Genomic DNA, 24,053 nt, shown 5'->3' with positions numbered 1-24,053 from the left:
TCACAAGGCTATGGTTAAAAAAATTTCTTTATTTTCTAATATGTATGTGTGTCACTATAACTAGCACAGCATTTCACTCTGTTCATATATCCATACTGTTGACCTGGCTTGACTCTCACTCACTAAGATTGGTAATTAAAAAAAAAAAAACAAGAAAAATATTAATTTGCATGGTTTGATGCATGAGCTTACCTGTATTTAGCGAAAAAACAAATCAATATTTCCAGTTTTAAGTTATTTATTAAACAGGACATGTATTGTGGTTATAGGGTATTTCAGGTAGAAATGGCTAGCCTTTGGGTTTAAATCTTTATGAAGCAGACTCCTCTCTTCTCAAAACAGAAAGCATAGAGAAAGCATTTCTAATTATCTCATCCTTCTGTTATTTTATCGAAGCGAACACCATCCGTATCATCTACAAGCCAATTACATCCATTTCTCCTGTAAACTGGTTAGTCCAGTTTCATTTCGTTTCCGCATTTGTTTTTGTCTCTTGTATATATTTGTTGCTACTTTCTGATTAGCGAGTTCGTTGTATTTAAGTCTTGAAAATATCCCCACCCAGCAGCCATTGGATGTCCGTCCACGATCTGGCTTAAAGATAGTGCATTAAAACATACCTGAATTTGAGCCTGAGATCAGTTAATACCAGCTTGTCATGCTGGTGTTCACAAATATTGATATACAGGGGTTGGACAAAATAATTGAAGCACTCCTCTCTGTTTGTTATAAGTTCAGAACTGTTCTATTTAGTATATATGTTTCTCTCTCTATCCGCTCAATCGAAGTCGACTCTCGGTCACTCGTTGGATCAGTGTCCTCCAGTCAGTTCTATCCTGGGCCGCTTCTTTCAGATATATATGTATACATAAGTATTATGTATACATTGTACATTTCAGTATAGTTTCATTTCGTTTTTCTCTACATATATTTAAATAAGTCAGAGCTCAGATTGTGGGAACTTCAGTCACTAAAACTACTGAATTATTTAACCTTTAGCACTCTGAAGGTGAATCATGTCACCATACAAGTTTTCTCCCCTCTCAATGCAACACAGTGTACCTGCAGCTACAGTGTACCTTCAGCATGCTAAGGGTTGACATTTTGAGACGTACGGCCTAAGATCATGTTGGCATTCCAAAACCAAAGCAAACCAGCTGTGGAAAGCACAATTGTGGATAGAATGTGTGAAGTTCGTAGAGAAGGCCTGCAGAATAGTGGAATGTACTGTTTGGCCCCCTACTATGACTGATGCCAAAAGTGTTTGTCCAACCCCTCTATTTTGATTTCCTAGACATTATGCTTTTAGTGTGGTGATAGGGAAGAGGTGATAATGTAGTTTGTGTGTACCATCAATATCTATGTATTTTTTGTATTAGTTTCACTTATTGGGCTGCTGCCTTACTGATGTGCCCTCTTTAAGGGTTTTTGTCAATCATATTATATAGAAGTTCATGTTTTAGACACAACCCTTTTTTTTCTTTTTTAACTGTCTTGTGTTAAATGCATAAATAAACACATGCATATACACAAGTTTTTATACAATATCATCATCATCATCGTTTAACATCTGTTTTGCTTGCTGGCATGGGTTGGATGGTTTGACTGCGGACTGGCAAGCCAGTAGGCTGCGCCAGGCTCCAATCTAATCTGGCAAGGTTTCTACAGCTGGATGCCCTTCCTAACGCCAACCCCTCCAAGAGTATAGTGGGTGCTTTTTATGTGCCACTGGCACGAGAGCAAGTTAGGTGGCACTGGCATCAACCACATTCGGATGATGCTTTTAACGTGCCACTGGCACAGGAGCCAGTTAGTGGTGGTGGTGGTGGTGTTGGGGGCTACCAAATACTTGTGAGTGGATGTGCTTGACAAAAACTGAAAGAAACCTGTCATGGGTGTATGTGAGGGGATGCCGAAAAGTTCCTGGTTTTAAGGGTATCGTGAAAGGCCTGGTTGTATGCCCAACCTTTCAAGTTCTTCTACAGTACTTAGAAAAACTGAAGGGCCACTGCAATAAGTGTGAATCTGAGAGGGAAATATGTTGAATAAAATCATAATTAACCGATCCTCCTATGGAGAATTTTTTAGTACCACTTCATAAATGTGTGTGTGTGTGTGTGTGTTACAGTCTCCTTGCCTTGATAATATGAGATAGTTGTAGATGAGTCACTGTTGTGCTAGTGGTGTCCTTTGCTTCCAATCTTCTGTGAAAACATGTCTGGTCATAGGAAAAGCATCCAGTTGTGAAAAGCCTGCCTCAACAAATACGTCTGACTTGTGCAAGTTCTTAATCATAGAACTACTTCACCTATGCATATGTGAGTTTCCTTGCCAGTTCCTACTTTTGTCTATAGAATAAGTAATGTTTTGAGTAGATGAAAAAGAAGTACCCTGCAGGCCACGATGGTACTATGCAGTATAACTAGGTAAGGAGAGTCTAATGTGCCTCATTTTATTGAAAGGTATTACTGATTGGCAGATAGTCCTCAAGGATCGACCACACCTTATGACTTTCTTCTTTGAACACACGTAAGAAGGGCAGGTGTTCTTTATCTAAAACAAAGAAGTGTAGCTGGTGCTCATAGGAGGAATCAAAACCACATACAGTATCTACTTAGAGGTAGGTTGATGTGATTAAGGGTGCAACACAACACCAGTGACAGATGATCAATTGTTAACATCCTCACTTGTTTTCCAGGTACCCCATTGACTCAGTAGCCACTGAAAACTTTGTTAATAGTACATCTCTTGCCACCCACACTCACTCACTCTGTGTGTGTGTGTTTGTGTGTGTGTGAAAATTGTTGGACCATGATAATTTATAAACAAATGCATAAGCAGGTACTCTCCAAGTATCAAATCAGTTTAACACATATTTATATTATGTGTTTATCTGTGTGTGTATATATGTATATATATATATATTAAAAGGTTTGGAGATGATGTACAGGTATTATATATTAGAAGAAATGAGGTACTCAGAAATCTGGATGGTTTTATATTTACAGATATTTATTAGTACGTTACATGTTTTTATAAATCATATATCATATATTAGCGCTTTCGTCCAATCTAGTGGAGTTTTCAAATTTGAATTGATAGAAAAGAGGTATGTGTATATATATATATATATATATATATATATATATATATATATATATATAAAAATCTATCTCTCTCTCTCTCTCCCTCTCATATATATATAAACCAGGAAAAGTCCAGAATGTGAACATTTCCTAACAGTTCAGATGTAGATAGGGTCACACTATGATGAGGTAGAAAAGAAGTCCATAGTGTTGATAGAGATAGATAGGTAAAATCAATTGTGTTACTGTTGAAAAATTTGCAATTGATGGAAAAGAGGTATGTGTGTGTGTGTATATATATATATATAATATATCTCTATATATGTATGTATATATATATTTCTCCTCATCAACTGTGTGGTAAAACTAGTTATTTAGCTGATTGCATTAGGCTTAACAGTTGCTATATATTTATAAATGTTGTATAATATTAGCGTGAACCATTGGTGATTTCAGTTCTGTTATAAGCTGAATTTACTGTTTAACTGTGTATAACATTATAACTACCATTACAATAGTTTGTTGTTACCTGTTAACTGGCGTGAGTCAGCTATCAAAACAAAAAGAAACCAAAAATATATTAAAAAAAAGCTTGTTATACCTGCTCTTTTATCCATCTTTATTTTCCTGTCCTTCCTCACTTCTTAGTTCTTGGTTAGCTTAATCTAATGTAGTGTTTGCTGGAATATGCGTAAGCGTTAGAGTTAATAAAATTAACCTTCAGTGGTGGTGCAGTTCATGATGTAATTTGCAGAGATCTCGGTTTGCGACGGGGCCTTCGATAGCAGTATATTTTCACATCTGTTGACAGTGTGTTTGAAACCAGAATGCATTTTCAGACTTTTATTAAATAATCCCACTACAGGAGTGGCTGTGTGGTAAGTAGCTTGCTTACCAACCACACGGTTCCGGGTTCAGTCCCACCGCGTGGCACCTTGGGCAAGTGTCTTCTACTATAGCCTCGGGCCGACCAAAGCCTTGTGAGTGGATTTGTTAGACAGAAACTGAAAGAAGCCTGTCGTACATATATATATATGTGTGTGTGTGTCTGTGTTTGTCCCACCAACATCGCTTGACAACCAATGCTGGTATGTTTATGCCCCCGTTACTTAGCGGTTCGGCAAAAGTGGCCGATAGAATAAGTACTAGGCTTACAAAGAATAAGTCCTGGGGTCGATTTGCTCGACTAAAAAAGGCGGTGCTCCAGCATGGCCACAGTCAAATGACTGAAACAAGTAAAAGAGAGAGAAAAGAGAGAGTCTTGGAGTGGTTGGCCTTAAGAAGCACATGCAGCTCCCCGGCTTGCCAGTTTCCAGAGAAATTGTCCAACCCATGCCAGTATGGAAAATAGATGTTAAAAATGATGATGATGATGATGATAAATTACCTTGATATATTTTGAGTGGGATTTCAAGTACAGTAATTCTTCGGCATATTGTGGTTCACCTATCACAGTTTATTATCTAAGCTTATGTCAATTCCTCCGTGGTGTTGATTTGCGTTTATATATAATAAAATAAATACATACAAATTATAAAAAAATAATCTTTTCTACTCTAGACGCAAGGCGGGGAATTTTAGATCGACCCAGTATGCAACTGGTACTTAATTTATCGACCTCAAAAGGATAAAAGGCAAAATCAACCTTGGTGGAATTTGAACTCAGAACGTAAAGGCAGATGAAATACTGCTAAGCATTTCGCCCACCGTGCTGAACCAATAAGTTACAGACATGGAAAGAAACTAACATTGATTGTCAAGCAATGGTGGGACAGGGATGGGGACGGACGGACAGACAGACACACACGTCTCTTGTTTCTCTCATTGGACTGTGGCCGTACTGGGGCACCTCCTTGAGGAATTAGCTGAATGATTCGATCTCCGTACTTATTTTCTTTTTTAAGCCTGCTGCTTTATGGAACTGCTAAGTTACAAGGGACATAAACACACCAACACCGGTTTTCAAATGATGGCGGAGGAGCAAACAGACACAAAAGCAAACACATACACACACAATGGGCTTCTTTTAGTTTTTGTGTACCAAATCAACTCACAAGGCTTTAATCAGCCCGGGGTTATAGTAAAAGACACTTGCCCAAGGTGCCATGGTGTGGGACTGAACTGGGAACCATGTGGTTGAGAAGCAAACTTTTTCACCACACCGACACACCTGTGCCATAAAGACACTTGCTCAATGTGCCATGGTGTGGGACTGAACTGGGAACCATGTGGTGGAGAAGCGAACTTTTTCACCACACCGACACACCTGTGCCATAAAGACACTTGCTCAAGGTGCCACGGTGTGGGATTGAACTGGGAACCATGTGGTTGAGAAGCAACTTTTTCACCACACCGACACACCTGTGCCATAAAGACACTTGTTCAAGGTGTGGGATTGAACTGGGAACCATGTGGTTGAGAAGCGAACTTTTTAACCCACACAGACACACCTGTGCCATAATCGTTTAAAAAGAACTTAAAAAATCTACCCGCATATGATCACTGACAGTGCTCCCGCATGGCCGCGGCCATAGGGCTGAAATGCATATAAAAGTATATAATGCGTGTAAACATTTAAGTAAGGTCTAGACAAATAATAATAATAATAATAACCGGTTACTCATTCATATTCCTACCTGCGCCTATATTTACACAGGAAAGCAATATGCTGACAGCAGTCTCTCTCATACCAATATAGAAAGTACACACACACACACACACACATGTACGGACATTACAGTCACTACCTTAACTTTCACTCGAGTAAGTTAGCATAGGAAAGGCCTGCTGCTATAAAATACTTGTTCAAACAATTCTCTGCAAATGTTGAACATAATGGAGGGAGGGAAATATTAAAATAATTAGAATAGTAAACAAGGTTAATCATTTGGGTAAGGTAAAGCTTGTGGCGATGTGTATCAGCTTGAATATATATATATATATATGTGTGTGTGTGTGTATGTATATATATGTATATATACTGGAACATTGTAAACAGATAAACCTATGTGTTTTATTGTGTTTACACACATACTCACAGACTTAGAGACTCGCATGTATATAAATAAATATATGCTCTACTCTTTTACTTGTTTCAGTCATTTGGTTGTGACCTTGCTGGAGCACCGCCTTTAGTCGAACAAATCGACCCAGGACTTATTCTTTGTAAGCCTAGTACTTATTCTATCAGTCTCTTTTGCCGAACCGCTGAGTTATGGGGGACGTAAGCACACCAGCATCGGTTGTCAAGTGATGTTGTGGGGGACAAACACAGACACACAAACATATATACACACATACATACATACATATACACACACATATATACAACGGGCTTCTTTCAGTTTCCGTCTACCAAATCCACTCACGAGGCTTTGGTCGGCCCGAGGCTATAGTAGAAGACACTTGCCCAAGGTGCCACACAGTGGGACTAACCCGGAACGATGTGGTTCGTAAGCAAGCTACTTACCACACAGCCACTCCTATGCTTATGTATATTTATACATCGTCATCATTTAACGTCTATATTCCATGCTGGCATGTGGATTAGATGGTTTGACAGTATCCAGGAAGCCACAAGGCTGTGCTGAACTCCTGTGTCATCTTTTGCTTGTTTTATATGGCTTGATGCCCTTCCTAATACCAATCACCTTACAGTGTTTACCAGATGCTTTTTCGTGCCACCTGTGCTAGTGATGTTGCAAAGTAAGTTATATATACTATATATATGTATATAAAGTTAATTGAAACAAGAAAACACAAAAAAACACAACAACGCGAGGACGTGGAACAAATATAGTATTATTGGATGCTCAGGAAAGAAGGGAAGAAGGAGGGTTTAACGTTTCACGTGGAGCTCTTCGTCGGAAACATAGGAGAAGGAAAGATCCCGAGAAGGGAAGACAGAGGAAAAAAAATCGCCAACGGTATGCACGAGGTCACATTTTGTATATATATATATATATATATATACAAACCTTCCTTGAGTAATCAAAATCCAACCCACAAACCCTGCTCACATGGATAGAGTAGCCAAGGGTAGTTTTGCTACCTGGCCGGCTCCATTCAACCATCCTACCCATACATGCATGGAAGATAGATTTTAAACAACAATGATGATGATATATATATATATACACACACACGTGTGTGTGTATGCTATTGTGAGTATGAACAAAAATTCAGCATTCACATGCAATTTAACTGGGTTGAACAGGGTAGTTAAATTGTATCTATCTTACTTTATATTATAGCAGAAAAGGTACTGAATTGGCAGACTTATTAGAGTGTTGGTTAGATTTCCTTGTAACATTTGTTCTGACTCTGCTCTGAGTTCAGATCCCACCAAGGTCAACCTCTTGAATTTATCTCTTTTTAAAAGTCGTCCGTTTGACATTTCCATACTCAAATGCTAAGTTACCACAACAGCAGCATTGATTGCTTATATATATATATATATATATATATATATATATATATATATTCTATACTAACTTAGTTTTTTTTTTGCTTTTGTATTCTTTACTAATTTCAGTCATTAAACTGTGGCCATGCTAGAGCACCACTTTGAAGGGTTTTAGTCAATTTATCAAATGCTAAACTTAGAGATATTTACTGATTAATGTGGCCAACACACACACACACACACAAATATATATATGGCTTCTTTACAGTTTCCATCTACTAAATTCACGCACAAAGCTTCAGCTGGCCTGCTACTAGAATAGAAAACAGTTTGGCCAAGAATGCCACAATGTGGAACTGAACTCCAAGCCATGAGATTGCCCAGTAAAAATCAATATTCAGTAATTTTAAAATTTATTCCTTCTCTGTTACATTTCATTTCAAAATTTCAGTTTAGAATTTTTACATCTGGTACCTCAAAAAAAAAAAAAAAATTGTCTGTGTAAATCTTAAAAACAACTTTTCGAAGATCGCATTTCATTGTGGTGGGGACGGAAATGAAACACAGAGACCTTCAGTGTTGCAGTGTAAATAGATTTAGTTTCATCATTACATAGCATTGTAATGTGTTGTACGCAGCAATTGTGTGCCCTACTTAACTGTTCTGTTACACCTCTTAGTAAAAGTTTTTAGCTATGATTCATTCATTAGGAGTGTTGTTTTTTTTTGTGTGTGTTTGCTTGATTTTTTTATTATTATTATCTACATGCTTGAACAACTATCTATCTATCTATCTATATACAATTTAAAAATAGGATAAAATCATTATAAAAAAAATTATCAAGTAGTTAGTGTGAAAAACTTGATAAAGGAAAAATTTATTTATTTTTCCCTTTAAATATATTTATTTATATTAAGGGCATTACTATACATAAATGCCTCACGCTAGGAGAGATTCTTAAAGTCTACCATAATAAAAGTCAAAACTACCATAATACAATGTGTTTATTACGGTAGTTTTGACTTTTAAGAGTCCCTCCTAGCATGAGGCATTTATGTATAGTAATGCCCTTAATATAAATAAATATATGTGTGTGTATTTGTATGTATGAATATACAAGTGTGTTTGTATATGTATATCTATGTGTATTTGTATGTGTATGTGTGTATATATATAGACAGACAGACAGATAGATAGATCATCATCATCATCATCATCAACGTTAAACGATGATGATGATGATCTACTATCTGTCTGTCTGTCTATATATATACACACATACACATACAAATACACATAGATATACATATACAAACACACTTGTATATTCGATGATGATGATGATCTATCTATCTGTCTGTCTGCCTATATATATACACACATACACATACAAATACACATAGATATACATATACAAACACACTTGTATATTCATACATACAAATACACACACATATATGTATATAGATATATACATGCATATAAATAAATACACATATACATACATGAATACACACATACGCATATACACATATGCACTTACACATGCACACATACCTATAGATACACACACAAAAGTATAAAGCTCCTTCCCTGAGTCATTTAGACTCATAGGGCTGGTCCCAGTTTCTGTGACATGCACAGTCCTCAGCTGGGTGGTACACCGGTCCATCTTGCAATGGGAAATGAAGTGTTTTGGTCAAGAACACATGTCAACCAATCCAGAAATCAAAACCACAATCTTATTGTCATGAATGTAACAACCTAACCGAAAAGCCCCCATTACACACACACACACACATACATCTGGTGGCAAGCTGGCGTAATTGTTAGCATGCCATGTGGAGGGCTTGGCGAGATTTTATCCATCACTACATTCCAAATTCCACTGAGGTCAGTTTTGTCTTTATTCCTCTTGGGTCAATGAGATAAGTAACAGTTGAATACTGGGGGGGGGGGTCGATGTCATCGACTTAAGTGTGGTAGGCTCATCAAACAAGTAGGGTCTCAAGCTCAAATTCACAGCCTGTACATCAGACTGTGGTTGATGGAGAGGGCATGCTGTCTGTTCAAATGTACTGCAGGTGCTTCATTTTGTTTCCATGTAGAAAAAACACTTTGTCCTAGTTACAGTTCCTTGGATACCAGGGTTTAAAGCTAATTGGCAACAGGATTGATGCTCTCTGTGATTCATATATTCACAATCCATGCGAGGATCTATTTAACACATATATGTTTGTTAGCTAACTTATCATATTGTACTGCCCACTTTTTGTTCTCTATACCTACCATCACTTCTTAGACTTAGATCCCTGAATCATATATATATATATATATATATATATATATATATATACATATATATATAAACACTCTCGGAGTGGTTGGCGTTAGGAAGGGCATCCAGCTGTAGAAACACTGCCAGATCTGACTGGACTGGTGCAGCTTTCGGGCTCCCCAGACCCCAGTTGAACCGTCCAACCCATGCTAGCATGGAAAGCGGACGTTAAATGATGATGATGATGATGATGATGATGATGATGGGTGGCACGTAAAAAGCACCCACTATACTCATGGAGTGGTTGGTGTTAGGAAGGGCATCCAGCTGTAGAAACACTGCCAGATCAGACTGGGCCTGGTGCAGCCTTCTGGATTCCCAGACTCCCAGTTGAACCGTCCAACCCATGCTAGCATGGAAAGCGGATGTTAAACGATGATGATGTGTGTGTGTGTGTGTGTCCTGCAGTGAACTGAACATAGGCAATCCAAATCTGTTTATATATGTGTGTGTGCACACACACATATCATTGTTTAATGTCCACTTTCCATATATCTCTACAGAGATATATATATACACACATATATGCACACACACACACACACACACACACACACACACACACACACACACACACACACACAGACATATATATATAATAAACACATGTGTCGGTGGCACGTAAAAAGCACCAACTACACTCATGGAGTGGTTGGTGTTAGGAAAGGTTTCCAGCTGTAGAAACACTGCCAGATCAAACTGGAGCCCGCTGCAGCTTCCTGGCTTCCCAGACCCCGGTCGAACCATCCAACCCACACTAGCATGGAAAATGGACGTTAAACGATGATGATGATGATGTATATATAATATAATGTATATATAATATATTGTATATATTTGTAAATTAGGCCAAGAAAATCAACTTTTATCATCACTCTATGTGTTGTTTTCGTTGTTGTTAATAACCTTGAGTTTTTTCCTTTCCCTAACTGCATTGCTTTAGTGATACGCTCCAAAACAAACTCTTAACTAGTTAAAAATGTTTATATTATTTTTAGAAGCAGCGAATTCTTAACATAAATGAACTTGGGAGGAGGAGGGGGTGTGGGTGTGGGGCGGAGTAGTCAGTTAAGAAGAAAGTTATTTGATATTTTTAAAATTTAACTTCATATACAGAAATTTGCTCCTGTTGTTGTATCTTACTTCCTTGTGATATATTTAAATGTTGGTCTTCCTCTTCTTTTCTCTCTGTCTCTCGTTCTTTTTCTGTGAAGAGTTGTCTTGAAGTGTTGCATATGTCTTCTCTTGCACATATCACCGTTAGCATACCTTACTTCTGCAGCTTACTGATCCGACTGTTGCTGTTGCTGTGCTCGTAGATGGTTTACCTATATATATGCTATAATTAGGTGGGGGGGTGCTGTTATGTAGAAAACTAAACCAGCTTGCTATAGGCGTGGCTGCGTGTGGCAAGAAGTTTGCTTCTCATCCGCATGGTTCCGGGTTCAGTCCCATCCTGCATGGCTACCTGGGCTAGTGTCTTCTATATCGTTGGGCTGACCAAAGCCTTGTGAGTGGACTTGGTACATGGAAACTTTAAGAGGCCTGTTGTGTGTGTGTGTGTGTGTGTACGTCTGTGTTTGTTCCTGTAACTTAGCAGTTTGGCAAAAGAGACTAGGCTTAATAAAAAAAAAGCGCTGGGGTTGATTTGTGCAACTAAATTTCTTCAATGGTTACCCATGCTAGCATGGAAAACGGATGTTAAACGATGATGATGATGTTTTATTTACATATATATATATATATATATATATCAAATGAAATTAAAAACTCTGTTTTTTTTAAAGTCTGGCTCATATACTATCAGTATCTTTTGCTGAACCGCTAAGTTAGGTAAACAAGCCAACACCAGTTGTCCATCAGTTGGGGGAACAAACACAATGACATTTACCAAATTCACCAGGAATTAGTGGCAATCACCCACAGTGCTGCCCATTGTGACTGAACCCCAAAACTGCATGGTTACGAAACAAGCTTCTTAACCACATACATTTGATATATATATACAGTAATCCCTGAACTATGTTACTTTCCAAAAACCCCTGTGATAGGTGAAAATCCACAAAGTTGAAACTGTGCTGTACTGTATATTTTTTTTTAATTCCTTTTATAATTTGTATATTTTTATTTTATTATAACTGCAAAACAACACCACGGAGGAATCAACGTAAGCTTAAATAAACCGTGGTAGGTGAACCATGATATGGCAAGGGATTACTGTATATCATCATCATTATTTAATGCTTGTTTTCCATGATGGCATGGGTTGGTCAGTTTGACAAGAGCCGCACCAGGTTCCAGTTTGATTTGTCTCGGTTTCTCTGACTGGATGCCCTACCTAATGCCAACCACTTTACAGAGTGTGCTGGGTGCTTTTTATGTGGCCTGGTACAGATGTTTTTCACAGGGTACGGACACCAGTAATTTAGCGTAGCTCTCTTAAGGTTAGGGTTTAATATGTGACCTTGTGTGTACTGTTAGCGATTTTTTTTCCTCTGTCTTCCCTTCTCTGGATCTTTCCTTCTATGTTTCCGACGAAGAGCTCCGCTCGAAACGTTAAACCCTCCTTCTTTCCTGAGCATCCAGTAATACTATATTTGTTCCACGTTCTCGCGTTGTTGTGTTTTTTTGTGTTTTCTTGTTTGGATTAACTTTAATAAAAGCCACCTGCTTCAAGATACAACAGTGTGGGACTGAACCCCAAAATCACATGCTTGACATGTGAACATGTCATGCACATGTCCATACTTGTACCTTTGCGTGTGTGTGAGTGGGTATGATCATCATTTTAGCATCAACTTTTCTGTGCTTGCTTGGTGGTCAGATGTGTTTCTTGTTTCCAACCCTCGCTTCTTTCCAAATAAGGGAATATTTCCCCATGATAAAACATGTTCTCATAGAATATTGGAAAATTACACTGCTTGTATGACAGTGGCACTCATTTACAACTATCACATGATGTGAAGACAAAATACAAACATAAACACATAAACATACACACACACACACACACACACACACTCCCACAATCAGCTTCTTTCAATTTCTTATTTCTTTATTGTCCACAAGGGGCTAAACATAGAGGGGACAAACAAGGACAGACAAAGGGATTAATTCAATTACATCGACCCCCAGTGCATAACTAGTACTTAATTTATCGACCCCGAAAGGATGAAAGGCAAAGTTGAACTCAGAACGTAACGGCAGATGAAATATCACTAAGCATTTCACCCGGCGTGCTAATGTTTCTGCCAACTTGCCGCCTTTCAGTTACTATTTAACAAATCCACTCACACAGCTTTGGTTGGCCTGGTTCTATAGCAGAAGACATTTGCCCAAGGTGCCATGCAGTGGGGCTGAACCTGAAACCATATGGTTGATTGGGAAGCAACCGTCTTAACCACACAGCCACACCTGTGCCGTGTATATGTATGTGTGAGAGAGAGATTGGTTATTGCTTATAATATTCTCTTCCATTACTGCATTTCATAATTTACACATACACTCAGTGCTAGTTTCCTTATATTTTGCTGTATATTTATATATTACAACATACTACCTACTTCACCTACTGTATGTATGTCAACATACACACTATGAAAACTTGCTGCACTAAACATATTACATATGTTTTGAGGTATGAGCTAATGAGCACACTGCGTGTGTGTGTGTATAAGATAGAAGGGGGGTGTTTGTGTGTGTTTGTGTGTGCAATCTTCTAGAAATCTACATTACAGTAATTTTATGACCCATGACATATTAAATATAATTTACTAAACAGTATTATTATTTTCTTGTAAGTTTATATTACTCTCTGTATACACAATACAGTTGAAAAACTGGATTGCGTTTTTTTGTAGGTGAGAAAGCAGTGTCCCAAGAGGGGCATAAGACAAACTTTCTTGATATTGTCTGCTGTTATGCTTACGTGTGTGTGTATGTGTGTCTGTGTGTGTGTGCATTTGTAATACTATGAAGCTTATTGTACAAAAAACCTCTTGAGCCAATCACCATAACTGTTGCAGATTCCGACTGATTCAACGTTTTCGACTGATTATCGGCTGTAGTCTTGGGACTGAAATTCTTTCATAATAATCTCAAGCTGGAAAGAGAAATTTTGGAAGATTTTTTTTTCTCTCTTTTTTTTTTTTTTTCCAATTTTTTTTTTCATTTTCTTTTCTAACAAGAATATCCTTTCCAAGTTTTGTTAACTTACTCCCTCCTCCCTCCCTCCTGCCAACCTCTTTTTTCTCAATTTTGACTGGATGTCTTTTATTACTCCATTTTATTGGCAATACTATAAAAAAACCAAACCTATCACCCTGGAATAGTAGATGGAAGAATCAATGGAAATAAAACCAGGAGGGAGGGAAAAAAATAAAAATAATAATAAAAAAAAGATGTTTTTAAAAAGATTCCGTGCATACTAATTTAAAAGTTACTATCCGATTTTTTAAAATATTTTGTTATTTTTGTTCGTTTTGATTTATCTTTTCTGCCAGTTGATCCCTAAATTATCCACTTAGCAGCTTAATGCTCCACCACAAAAAAATGTCATCATAGTTCTTCATGGCGCTGTTGATGCTGCTGCTAATACTGATGGGTTAGTAATCAATACAGTTATAGCTTTCTGACCGTTTTTTCGTTTTTTTTTTTCGTTTTTCATTTTCTCCTTTTAATATATATTATTCCTCCCCAGTTAGCTAACTTGCTGCAAGGATATTGACAAACCAATCAAAACAGCTTTAGTATACACCCATAGAGATGAGTAGTTAGAGCTAGAAAGAGAAGGAAAGAGGCATTGCTTTTTTTTTTTTTTGACTGCAGGCATTTGACTAGTGGTTAGTTCACAGTGCCTATATATATATATATATATAGTCGTGTGTGTGTTAGTTTAGTGTTTATTTTGTAGAGAACGATATAACTTAACTGCAAAGTGGACAGCAAAAAGAATAAAATGTTAAGAAGCTTGCTTCCCAACCACATGGCTCCAGGTTCAGTCCCACTGCATGACATCTTGGACAAACGTCTTCTATATCCTCGGGCCGACCAAAAACCTTGTGAGTGGATTTGATAGACAGAAACTTAAAGAAGCTTGTCGTATATATATATATATATATATATATATATATATATAGTTCCCAAACAACACTTATCTTAGTGCTGTTGACACTGCTGGATTGAATGGTACTGCTCAGGTGTTGAAACTATAATGATATCCATGAGGCAGCTGATGATGGGGCTATGTTGGATTGTTGGTATGGCTGTTTTTGTGTATGTGGAATGGGTACTGTAACACATCCTTTTGATATATATATATATATATATATATATAATCTCTGTGTTTGTCTCACCATCACCACCACCACTTCTTGACATTTGGTGCTGGTGTGTTCGCATCCCAGTAACTTAGCAGTTCAGCAAAAGAGACTGATAGAATAAGTACCAGGTTTTAAAATATAAGTACTGGGGTTGAATCATTTGACTAAAAATGCAAGGCGGTGCCCCAGCATGGCCGTAGTCTAATGACTGAAACAATTAGATGAAAATAAATAAACTGAAAGAAAAATTAAATGGCAGCATTGTTAGAGCTCTAGAGAAAATGCCTTGAGCTGTTTCTGCCAATGCCTTGCATTCTGAGTTCAAATCCTGTTGTGGTCAACTGTACCATACCTTCTTTCCAGGTTGATAAAAATATAATTTGTTTCTCGGGCATCCAGTTCTCATCAGTATACTGTGCATCCTCCTAAGTGTTGTAAAGCATTTTACAGAACCAGTTTCTTCCCTCAAACCTCTGAACTTGGGAATTCCCTTCCACAGTCTTGTTCTTCCTCTTCAATACGGCCTCCGGTCTTTTAAGTCTTTTAATATACATTGTCACCTATTGACTTCTGTCCAGCGTCCATTTTATTCTAGTTGCTCTTATGTTTTCAGTGGTCTAAGGACCTTGTAATGAGCAAATGCTTTAAAAAAAAATGTTGGGCTCTGGTCTACTGATTGATCTAATCCTTCTGGATGATGGAGAATTGATAAGACTCTCCCCCAAAAGAACCACCCACCCACCCAAAAAAGAAAAAAATTTAAAATGGGTTGATTAGGTTAAGTTTTATTTGTGAAATACTGTTGTTTTGAATAATTTGCTGCTGAAAATGGTCTATATTTGTGGTGATGAGTGGGGATGGTGCTAGGAATGTGGTTTGAGTGTTGGGAGGAGGGGGCAGCCCCAAAAATGTTTGGGAACCACTGCACTAACCCACACTTCCCCTACCCATCAGATTTCAGGCTTTGTGCCTATTGCTAAAAGCATTATTGTTATTATCATCATATTTCTCAGACTCATTGTATATCAATATCTTTTGACCAGGGGTGGGTCACAACTAATGACCATGGCTCCTGTCAACTTTCTCTCTCCAGTTCTATTGACTCTTCTCAAAATCAAAATTATTATTATTGATTGAGAGAGCAGTGCATGCCATCAAAATGACACTGGAGTAAAATATATGAAGCCCAGTATACCCATCATGACTACTCATCTGATAAGAGTACATGAGGCACATGCATCACAACCATATATGCACGGCATGGTGATCTCATATCAAGATAAACAGCACATGACCTTGCAGGTGGGGCCCAAGTTAGAATTTTCTTCTGGTCGAGTAGCCCATTCCACTCAAAACGTCCCTGAATAAGGATTGTTTTAGGATGTTGAACGAAACACCCATGTTTCCAAAGGTGAATTTTCTAAACCCCAAGGAATTCCTCTCAATACATGGCTATGATGCTCATTATTGTTGTTGTATTCTTTTAACTCGGATTTTGTCAGAACTTCTGGAATCTTGTGTGGGTAATGGGCTTGCTACCTGCAGTGCCATCCACTTTGTTCTTTTCAACTATCTAATATTTTCCTGAGGATTCTCACCTTGCCATGGACGCAAACTTTTTCAAACAGCACCTACCGAACACTCTATATCCATTTTCTTTGCTCGACTAAAGGCGGTGCTCCAGCATGGCCACAGTCAAATGACTGAAACAAGTAAATGAGTAAAAGAGTAAAGAGAGAGTTATGTAGGTAGGATTTAGTATTTCCGTTTTTATCAGTGGAAGATAAAAGGCTGATGGGATAAGGTATCAAACTACTTATTTAAGGATTGTCAGTTCAAATGTACTGCAGGTGCTTCATTTTGCTTCTATGTAGAAAAAACACGTCTTGTCCTATTTACAGTTCCTTGGATACCAGGGTTTAAAGCTAATTGGCAATAGGATTGATGCTCTCTGTGATTCATATATTCACAATCCATGCAAGGTTCTATTTAACACATATATGTTTCTTAGCTAGCTTATCATATTGTACTGCCCACTTTTTCTTCTCTATACCTACCATCACTTCTTACACTTAGATCCCTGAATCATATATATATATATATATATATATATATATATATATTTAATCAGCCGAAATTGCGAAGATGATCCGGTTCTTGACTGAAATTGAAGGCTTCGAATGTCCCGTCTGTGTTTTTTGTTTCGTCTTCTAAATGTTTCACGTTCTTGTCCCAGTTTGTATATTTTTTTAACTTTAACATATATATATATATATATATTTAAATAACGAAGGTGATAAATTGAAAATTTAATCAATATCAATTTAATATCAGTAGCCTAGCATATATAAAGAATCTGAAAAAAAATCAGAAAAAATTGCAATACATGTGTATATTTAGGGATATATGTGTGTGTGTGTGTGTGTGTGTGTCGTCGTGGCACTCCGTCAGTTACAATGATGAGGGTTCCAGTTGATCCAATCAATGGAGCAGCCTGCTCGTGAAATTACCATGCAAGTGGCTGAGCACTCCACAGACACGTGTACTCTTAATGTAGTTCTTGGGGAGATTCAGTGTGATACAGAGTGTGACAAAGCTGGCCCTTTGAAATACATGTACAACAGAAACATGAAGAAAGAATGAGAGAAAGTTGTAGTGAAAGAGTACAGCAGGGTTCACCACCACTCCCTGCCAGAGCCTCTTGGAGCTTTAGGTGTTTGCACTCAATAAACACTCACACTGCCCGGTCTGGGAATTGAAACTGCGATCCTTTGACCACAGGTCCACTACTCAAACCATTGGGCCATTGTGTCTCCACGTGTGTGTATATACTGCTAGATTCGCATTGACCATTGAGTTCTGCTATTTTTTTTTTAATTCTAAGTTGTGTGATTTTTAAGACATTTGGTTGCTGTTTCTAGCAGCTGAGCCACCACGTAGTGGTTCCTTTGTTTGCTGACACATATAACCTGTTAAAACTAACCCACATTTGCTTCTCTATCATGAAAACAACCTGGTTTACAGCAAAGTGAATTTTATCAAGATGTTAGTAAGTTATACTTTTCTATAAACTGGGCAGCCAGGGAATATTGTATTCCTAATGGCTGTAAAAGATTGAGACCGAATTCTTAACAAGTATTTACCCAGTGAGGTGGTGGAATAACTGTCAAATGGTGATGGAGATGGCAGTGGTTATGGTGGTGGAGGTGGAGGTAGTGGTTGTCTGCTTGGGAACAGTGTGTGCTCACTACTTAATAAAACTGACATATATCTCAGGGTAAAATCCAGAATGGGATGGAAAACAGAAACGGTATGTGCTGGCAATGGTTGGTTTATTAGTGTTTTAGAAGAGTTCAGACTTGGTAATATTAGTGAGCTGGCAGAAACGCTAGCACGCTGGGCGAAATGCTTAGCAGTATTTCGTCTGTCTTCACATTCTGAGTTCAAATTCCAACGAGGTCGACTTTGCCTTTCATCCTTTCGGGGTCGATTAAATAAGTACCAGTTACACACCGAGGTTGATTTAATCGACTTAATCCGTTTGTCCTTTCTGTGTTTAGCCCCCTGTGGGTCGTAAAGAAATAGGTATTTCGTGTGCCACTATGTTCTGAGTTCAAATTCCGCCAAGGTCGACTTTGCCTTTCATCCTTTCAGGGTTGATTAAATAAGTACCAGTTACGAACTGGGGTCGATATAATCGGCTCAATCCGTTTGTCTGTCCTTGTTTGCCCTCTCTGTGTTTAGCCCCTTGTGGGTAGTAAAGAAATAGGTATTTCATCTGTCTTTACATTCTGAGTTCAAATTCCACTTAGGTCGATCTAATTGACTGGCGTCCCTCCCCCAAAATTTCAGGCCTTGTGCCTAGATAGGAATATATATATATATATATAATATATATATATATATATATATATATATATATATATATATGTAGTGGTAAGTGTCCCCATGTGTTACATAGGAGATTGCGGTTCAATTTGCCACCGGAGAGGTAATGTACACTTTATCTCCATACATATATATGACGGGCTTCTTTCAGTTTCCGTCTACCAAATCCACTCACAAGGCTTTGGTCAGCCCAAGGCTATAGTAGAAGACATTTGCCCAAGGTGCCACACAGTGGGAATGAACCCGGAACCATGTGGTTGGTAAGCAAGCTACTTACCACACAGCCACTCCTGTGTGGTAAACCATGTATTACTGTCACTTTCTCTTGTAAAAGTGTAATAAATTAGAACTCTGCAAAAAAGGGATGGTGTAATTCTTCAGTTTAATGCTAAATTGTATTTATAACTTGCCGTGTGTGTATACACACACATATATCACTGCTGTGTATGTTTGTTAAACTAATCCTTTCGTGCCATAATAGTTTGGAGACATCTCTGCTTTGATTTAACGTTCATCTGCTACCTATTCACCAGTTGGTACAGATGATTTGAGGCTGTCTCGTCATAGTAACTGTCGGAAAACGAGAAAGCTGCACAGCATTATGTTTAATAGCTGGTCAATACTTTGCCCAATCTGATTATTTCTCATGTGTGTCTGTGTGTCCGTGTTTTACGGTGTTTACTTTCTATGTAGGGCAGTGGTCGAAGATAGAAATGGAATTATGATTCTGTGAGCTTCTTAATAACAAGCAGGTATACATAAATGTGTGTAAGTGTATCCGAGAACATGTATACACTACATGAGTAAGAGAATTGCCGTGAAACCTAACAAGCAGGCCAATGCATGTGAACATGGTAAACAGGTATAAAATAACAATCATAGCAACACACACACACACACAACACACACACACACACACACACACACACACACGCACGCACGCACGCACACACACACACACACACGCACGCACGCACGCATGCATGCTCACCTAAAGTTTCCAAACAGTAGCTTCTGTTTATCATTCTTGAAGATGTTTAGTTTATTTCCACGTGGTTGACAACTCTATTGATAACTGCCTTCTCTAACGTCATCTAGTTACCATGGCTCTGAAGTTGGAGTTGGAATCAGTTACTAGGTCAATTGGACTTCAAGTGGGTAAAAATGTACCAATTCTGATTTCAGCTAAATGGTAAAATTTACTGCATTTGATAACATAAAAATGCACAAACGTATTAGATGCATGCAAATTTCTGCAATGCATATTCAGGGAAAAAAGCTTGTAATAAAGGCATAACTTCACATATAGGACTCGGTGTGGTTTTTGTTTTCTTTTATTCTTTCTTTTATTCTTTTACTTGTTTCAGTCACTTGACTGCGGCCATGCTGGAGCACCGCCTTTAATCGAGCAACTCGACCCCGGGACTTATTCTTTTGTAAGCCCAATACTTATTCTATCAGTCTCTTTTGCCGAACCGCTAAGTAACGGGGACGTAAACACACCAGCATCGGTTGTCAAGCAATGCTAGGGGGACAAACACAGACACACAAACATACACGCACACACACATATATATACATATATACAACGGGCTTCTTTCAGTTTCCATCTACCAAATCCACTCTCAAGGCATTGGTCGGCCCAGGGCTATAGCAGAAGACACTTGCCCAAGGTGCCACGCAGTGGGACTGAACCCGGAACCATGTGGTTGGTTAGCAAGCTACTTACCACACAGCCACTCCTGCGCCTATTCTTTTATTCCTTTTATTATTTTTTTTAAGGCATTTTTTAGTGAGGAAGTGGGGCTAAAAACTTAGACTTTGTATGCCATTAAATACAGTAATATCGAATTGGATTGCCTCAGCATAATTTCTCCACCAACCACGGTCTGATGTGGAGTTTGTGAATTTGAGCTTCAGATCATATTGGTTTGGTGAGCCTTCTCTGAGGAATATTTGAAGGAAAGCGATGTAGTAGTGGACAATGAAAAACCTGGCTGACGACAGTCAAGGCTGATCTGGAACCCAACCTAGGCCCTCATATCGCTGCTGGAATAAGGAGTGGTTGGAGATCACGAAGTCATTAGCCTCAAATCGCCAGGCCAGGTCGGCGTTTGCGAGAGATGCAGCATTGAGGATGAATGAAGCCAGCTCAACCCACCCCGGGTGAATGCTGTAAGAAGAAGAAGAAGAAGAAGGTGAGCCTACTCTGTCGCACTGGCTCAACATGGCTTGGTAGAGGGGTGCAGTTTTTTTTTATACTCATACCAAAGTCAATTACAATCAACCCCAGTGTTCAACCAGTGCTTATTTTATCGGCCCTGATAGGATGAAAGGCAGTCGACTGTGGTGGAATTTGAACTCGGAATGTAAGGACAGACAAAATCCTGCTGAGCATTTCACCCAATGTGCTAATGGTTCTGCCAGCTTGCAGCGGTAATATAATGCATTAGAATTTCCAATTTCACAGATACTAATTTCAAAATAATCAAATCAGAATTAAGTGCTTCTATGCAAGGCCTGCTAGAAGCAATTGTTTCTAAGAACTTGATGTTAAGTAAATTTTGAGATTAAAATTTTCAATTTAACCCCCTATTCTATAAATGCAATGTTTTTGGGTGCCGTTTTAAATAAATTTTGTAGGGATAATTTTTATTTCACAGAATCTTTTGTATTAAATTCACTTAAATTTTATACTTAAACAATGCTTTCATTTTGAAAAAGAAGGGTTTTGTATCTTAATTGAGTTTATTTCTTTTAAACTGGGCTTGTGTTATGTTGCTTTAGGTGGTTCAGTCTTTTAGTTTTAATTTTGCTGTATTTTTCAACTGGTAAAGATATTCCCGATTTTCTTTCTGGAATTTTGGATTTCATTTTACTCTATAGAACTTAGAACATTTCATTTTTATCCTTGGATTGCATGATCTTGAGATGATCCCATACCATCATCATCATATGTCCATTGTCCAGGGCTGGCAAGCTGGAAGGCTGCACCAGACTCCTGTCTAATTTGGCATGGTTTCTACAGCTGGATGCCCTTCCTAATGCCAACCATGAAACATTTTATTATATTTTTGGAGGGTCATTATGCCAGTAAACACACACACTGATTTTATTTCACTTCTTTTATTGTTAGTCAATTGGTTATCATTTAACCTATTAACAGAAACCTGGAATAGAGGGGTTATATCATTGATGAGGTTGCAAAGTATGATGAAAGGATTTCGGTAAATATTGCTGATTAATTGATTGAATGATTAATCAAAGTCAGTTAGATAACTGGTTAAATGTTAACAAACTGGCTAATAATAATAATAATAAGAGAAGTGAAATAGAAACAATACATGAGTCTATTATTGGCACAATGACCTTCCCAAGGTACAACAAAATTACTCTGTAGACTTTCTTCTAAGCTGTTTTCACGGCCATTCTGCTTTCGGGATTTTTAATTTATTTTCTATAAAATACCAACTCATTCGGTGCTTCTAAGTTTGTTTATAAAACATATATGTATATCGTGAGTGAATGTAAACACCCTAACCAATAAGCATGTGGCCTGGTAGCTAGGGTATTGCACTCATAATTAACAGATCTTTGGTTCAATTCCTGCAGGTGGTACATTGTGTTCTTGAGCAAAACACTTCATTTCATGTTGCTCTGCAATCATTTCAGCATCTGATGTTTGGACACAATGCCAATTCGATGGAGAGAGAGTGAGCTGATGCACAGCACATACATTGGATCATTGTAAACAAAAGCTGAACTCTCATATGTCGTCTTCAACGGGAGAGTCCATCATATATGTAATTAATAAAGGTGACAGTAATTGAAGGTAGCGAGCTGGGTGAAATGCTTAGCGATGTTTCATTTGCTGTTACATTTGAGTTCAAATTCCGCCGAGGTCGACTTTGCCTTTCATCCTTTCGGCACCAGTTATGTACTGGGGTTGATGTAATTGACCTAATCCCTTTGTCTGTCCTTGTTTGTCCCCTCTATGTTTAGCCCCTTGTGGGCAATAAAGAAATAAGAAACATTAGCATGTCGGGCAAAATGTGAGGATCGCAGTTTTCTGTATCTGAACAATGGCCTTTGCTGTCGGACAACCAGTAGCCCCAGACACATACGCACTCCCAGACATATATTTTTATCTAGATTTTATTTGCAAATCTATACAAAAATAATTATCGCAGTCTGGTTTGATAAAGACCACCGATTATTTATGCTGGCTTGAGAAAGACCCCAGATTTCATATATATATGTGATTAATCAGCCGAAATTGCGAAGATGATCCGGTTCTTGACTGAAGATTGAAGGCTTCGAATGTCCCGTCCGTGTTTTTTGTATCGTCTTCTAAATGTTTCACGTTCTTATCCCAGTTTGTATTTTTTTACATTTACATATATATATATATATTATATATATATATATATATATTATATAAAATCTGTTCTGTGTGTGTGTGTATGTCTTATAGGATCTCGGGCATCCTCCATCCGATTGTGCTCAAATTTGATATGTAGATACTGATGGTATCAGGGCGTGTATAAGTCTTGAAAAAATTGCAAAAATCAATTCCAGGTGAGAATGCGATTGATGTAGCTGTGGGAATGTGCATTTGTAAAATCGTTTTTCTTGGAATAGAAAAAAAAAGTCTATCATTATTTCTTCTTTTGCTAGTGTCTCAAATTTAGGTTAAATCAGTGTTTCTCAAAGGGGGAGGCTTATGAGACGGTCAGACAAGCTGGTTTGTGAAAATTTGGTTTAAATGTTTGACAACTCAGCACTGTCCATTGGACGAGGAGAGGGACGTTTTGCTTGTGTGTGTGTGTGTATATATATATATATATATATATATATATATACACAGACACGCACATAAACATGCACACTATGTCTCATGGCAGTGTCTATTTCTCTGAAATTATTGGCTAAATGCAGTCTGAGAATGTTCATGATTGATATTTGTAATCCACATAGATCGTAGGTTTTAGCACTTAGAATACTGCATTACTGAG

General features: G+C 37.9%; 1 protein-coding gene and 1 long non-coding RNA gene across 15 annotated transcripts in view; one reads left to right on the top strand and one right to left on the bottom strand.

The window, feature by feature from the left end:
• The window catches only part of LOC115213797 (B-cell CLL/lymphoma 9 protein), a 765,484-nt gene that overhangs the window by 577,455 nt on the left and 163,976 nt on the right, over positions 1–24,053 (top strand). The window lies entirely within an intron of this gene.
• On the bottom strand, positions 998–22,148 carry LOC118764176. Its single transcript, XR_004999960.1, has 3 exons — positions 22,138–22,148; positions 21,420–21,425; positions 998–1,079 (listed from the first exon to the last, which is right to left on the bottom strand). It is a non-coding gene; the product is annotated as an uncharacterized LOC118764176 (long non-coding RNA).

Source organism: Octopus sinensis, linkage group LG7 (assembly GCF_006345805.1).
Source record: "Octopus sinensis linkage group LG7, ASM634580v1, whole genome shotgun sequence".
Classification (NCBI taxonomy): Eukaryota; Metazoa; Mollusca; class Cephalopoda; order Octopoda; family Octopodidae; genus Octopus; species Octopus sinensis.
The sequence above is the reverse complement of the archived record's forward strand: the minus strand, read 5'-3'. Positions and strand labels throughout refer to the sequence as shown.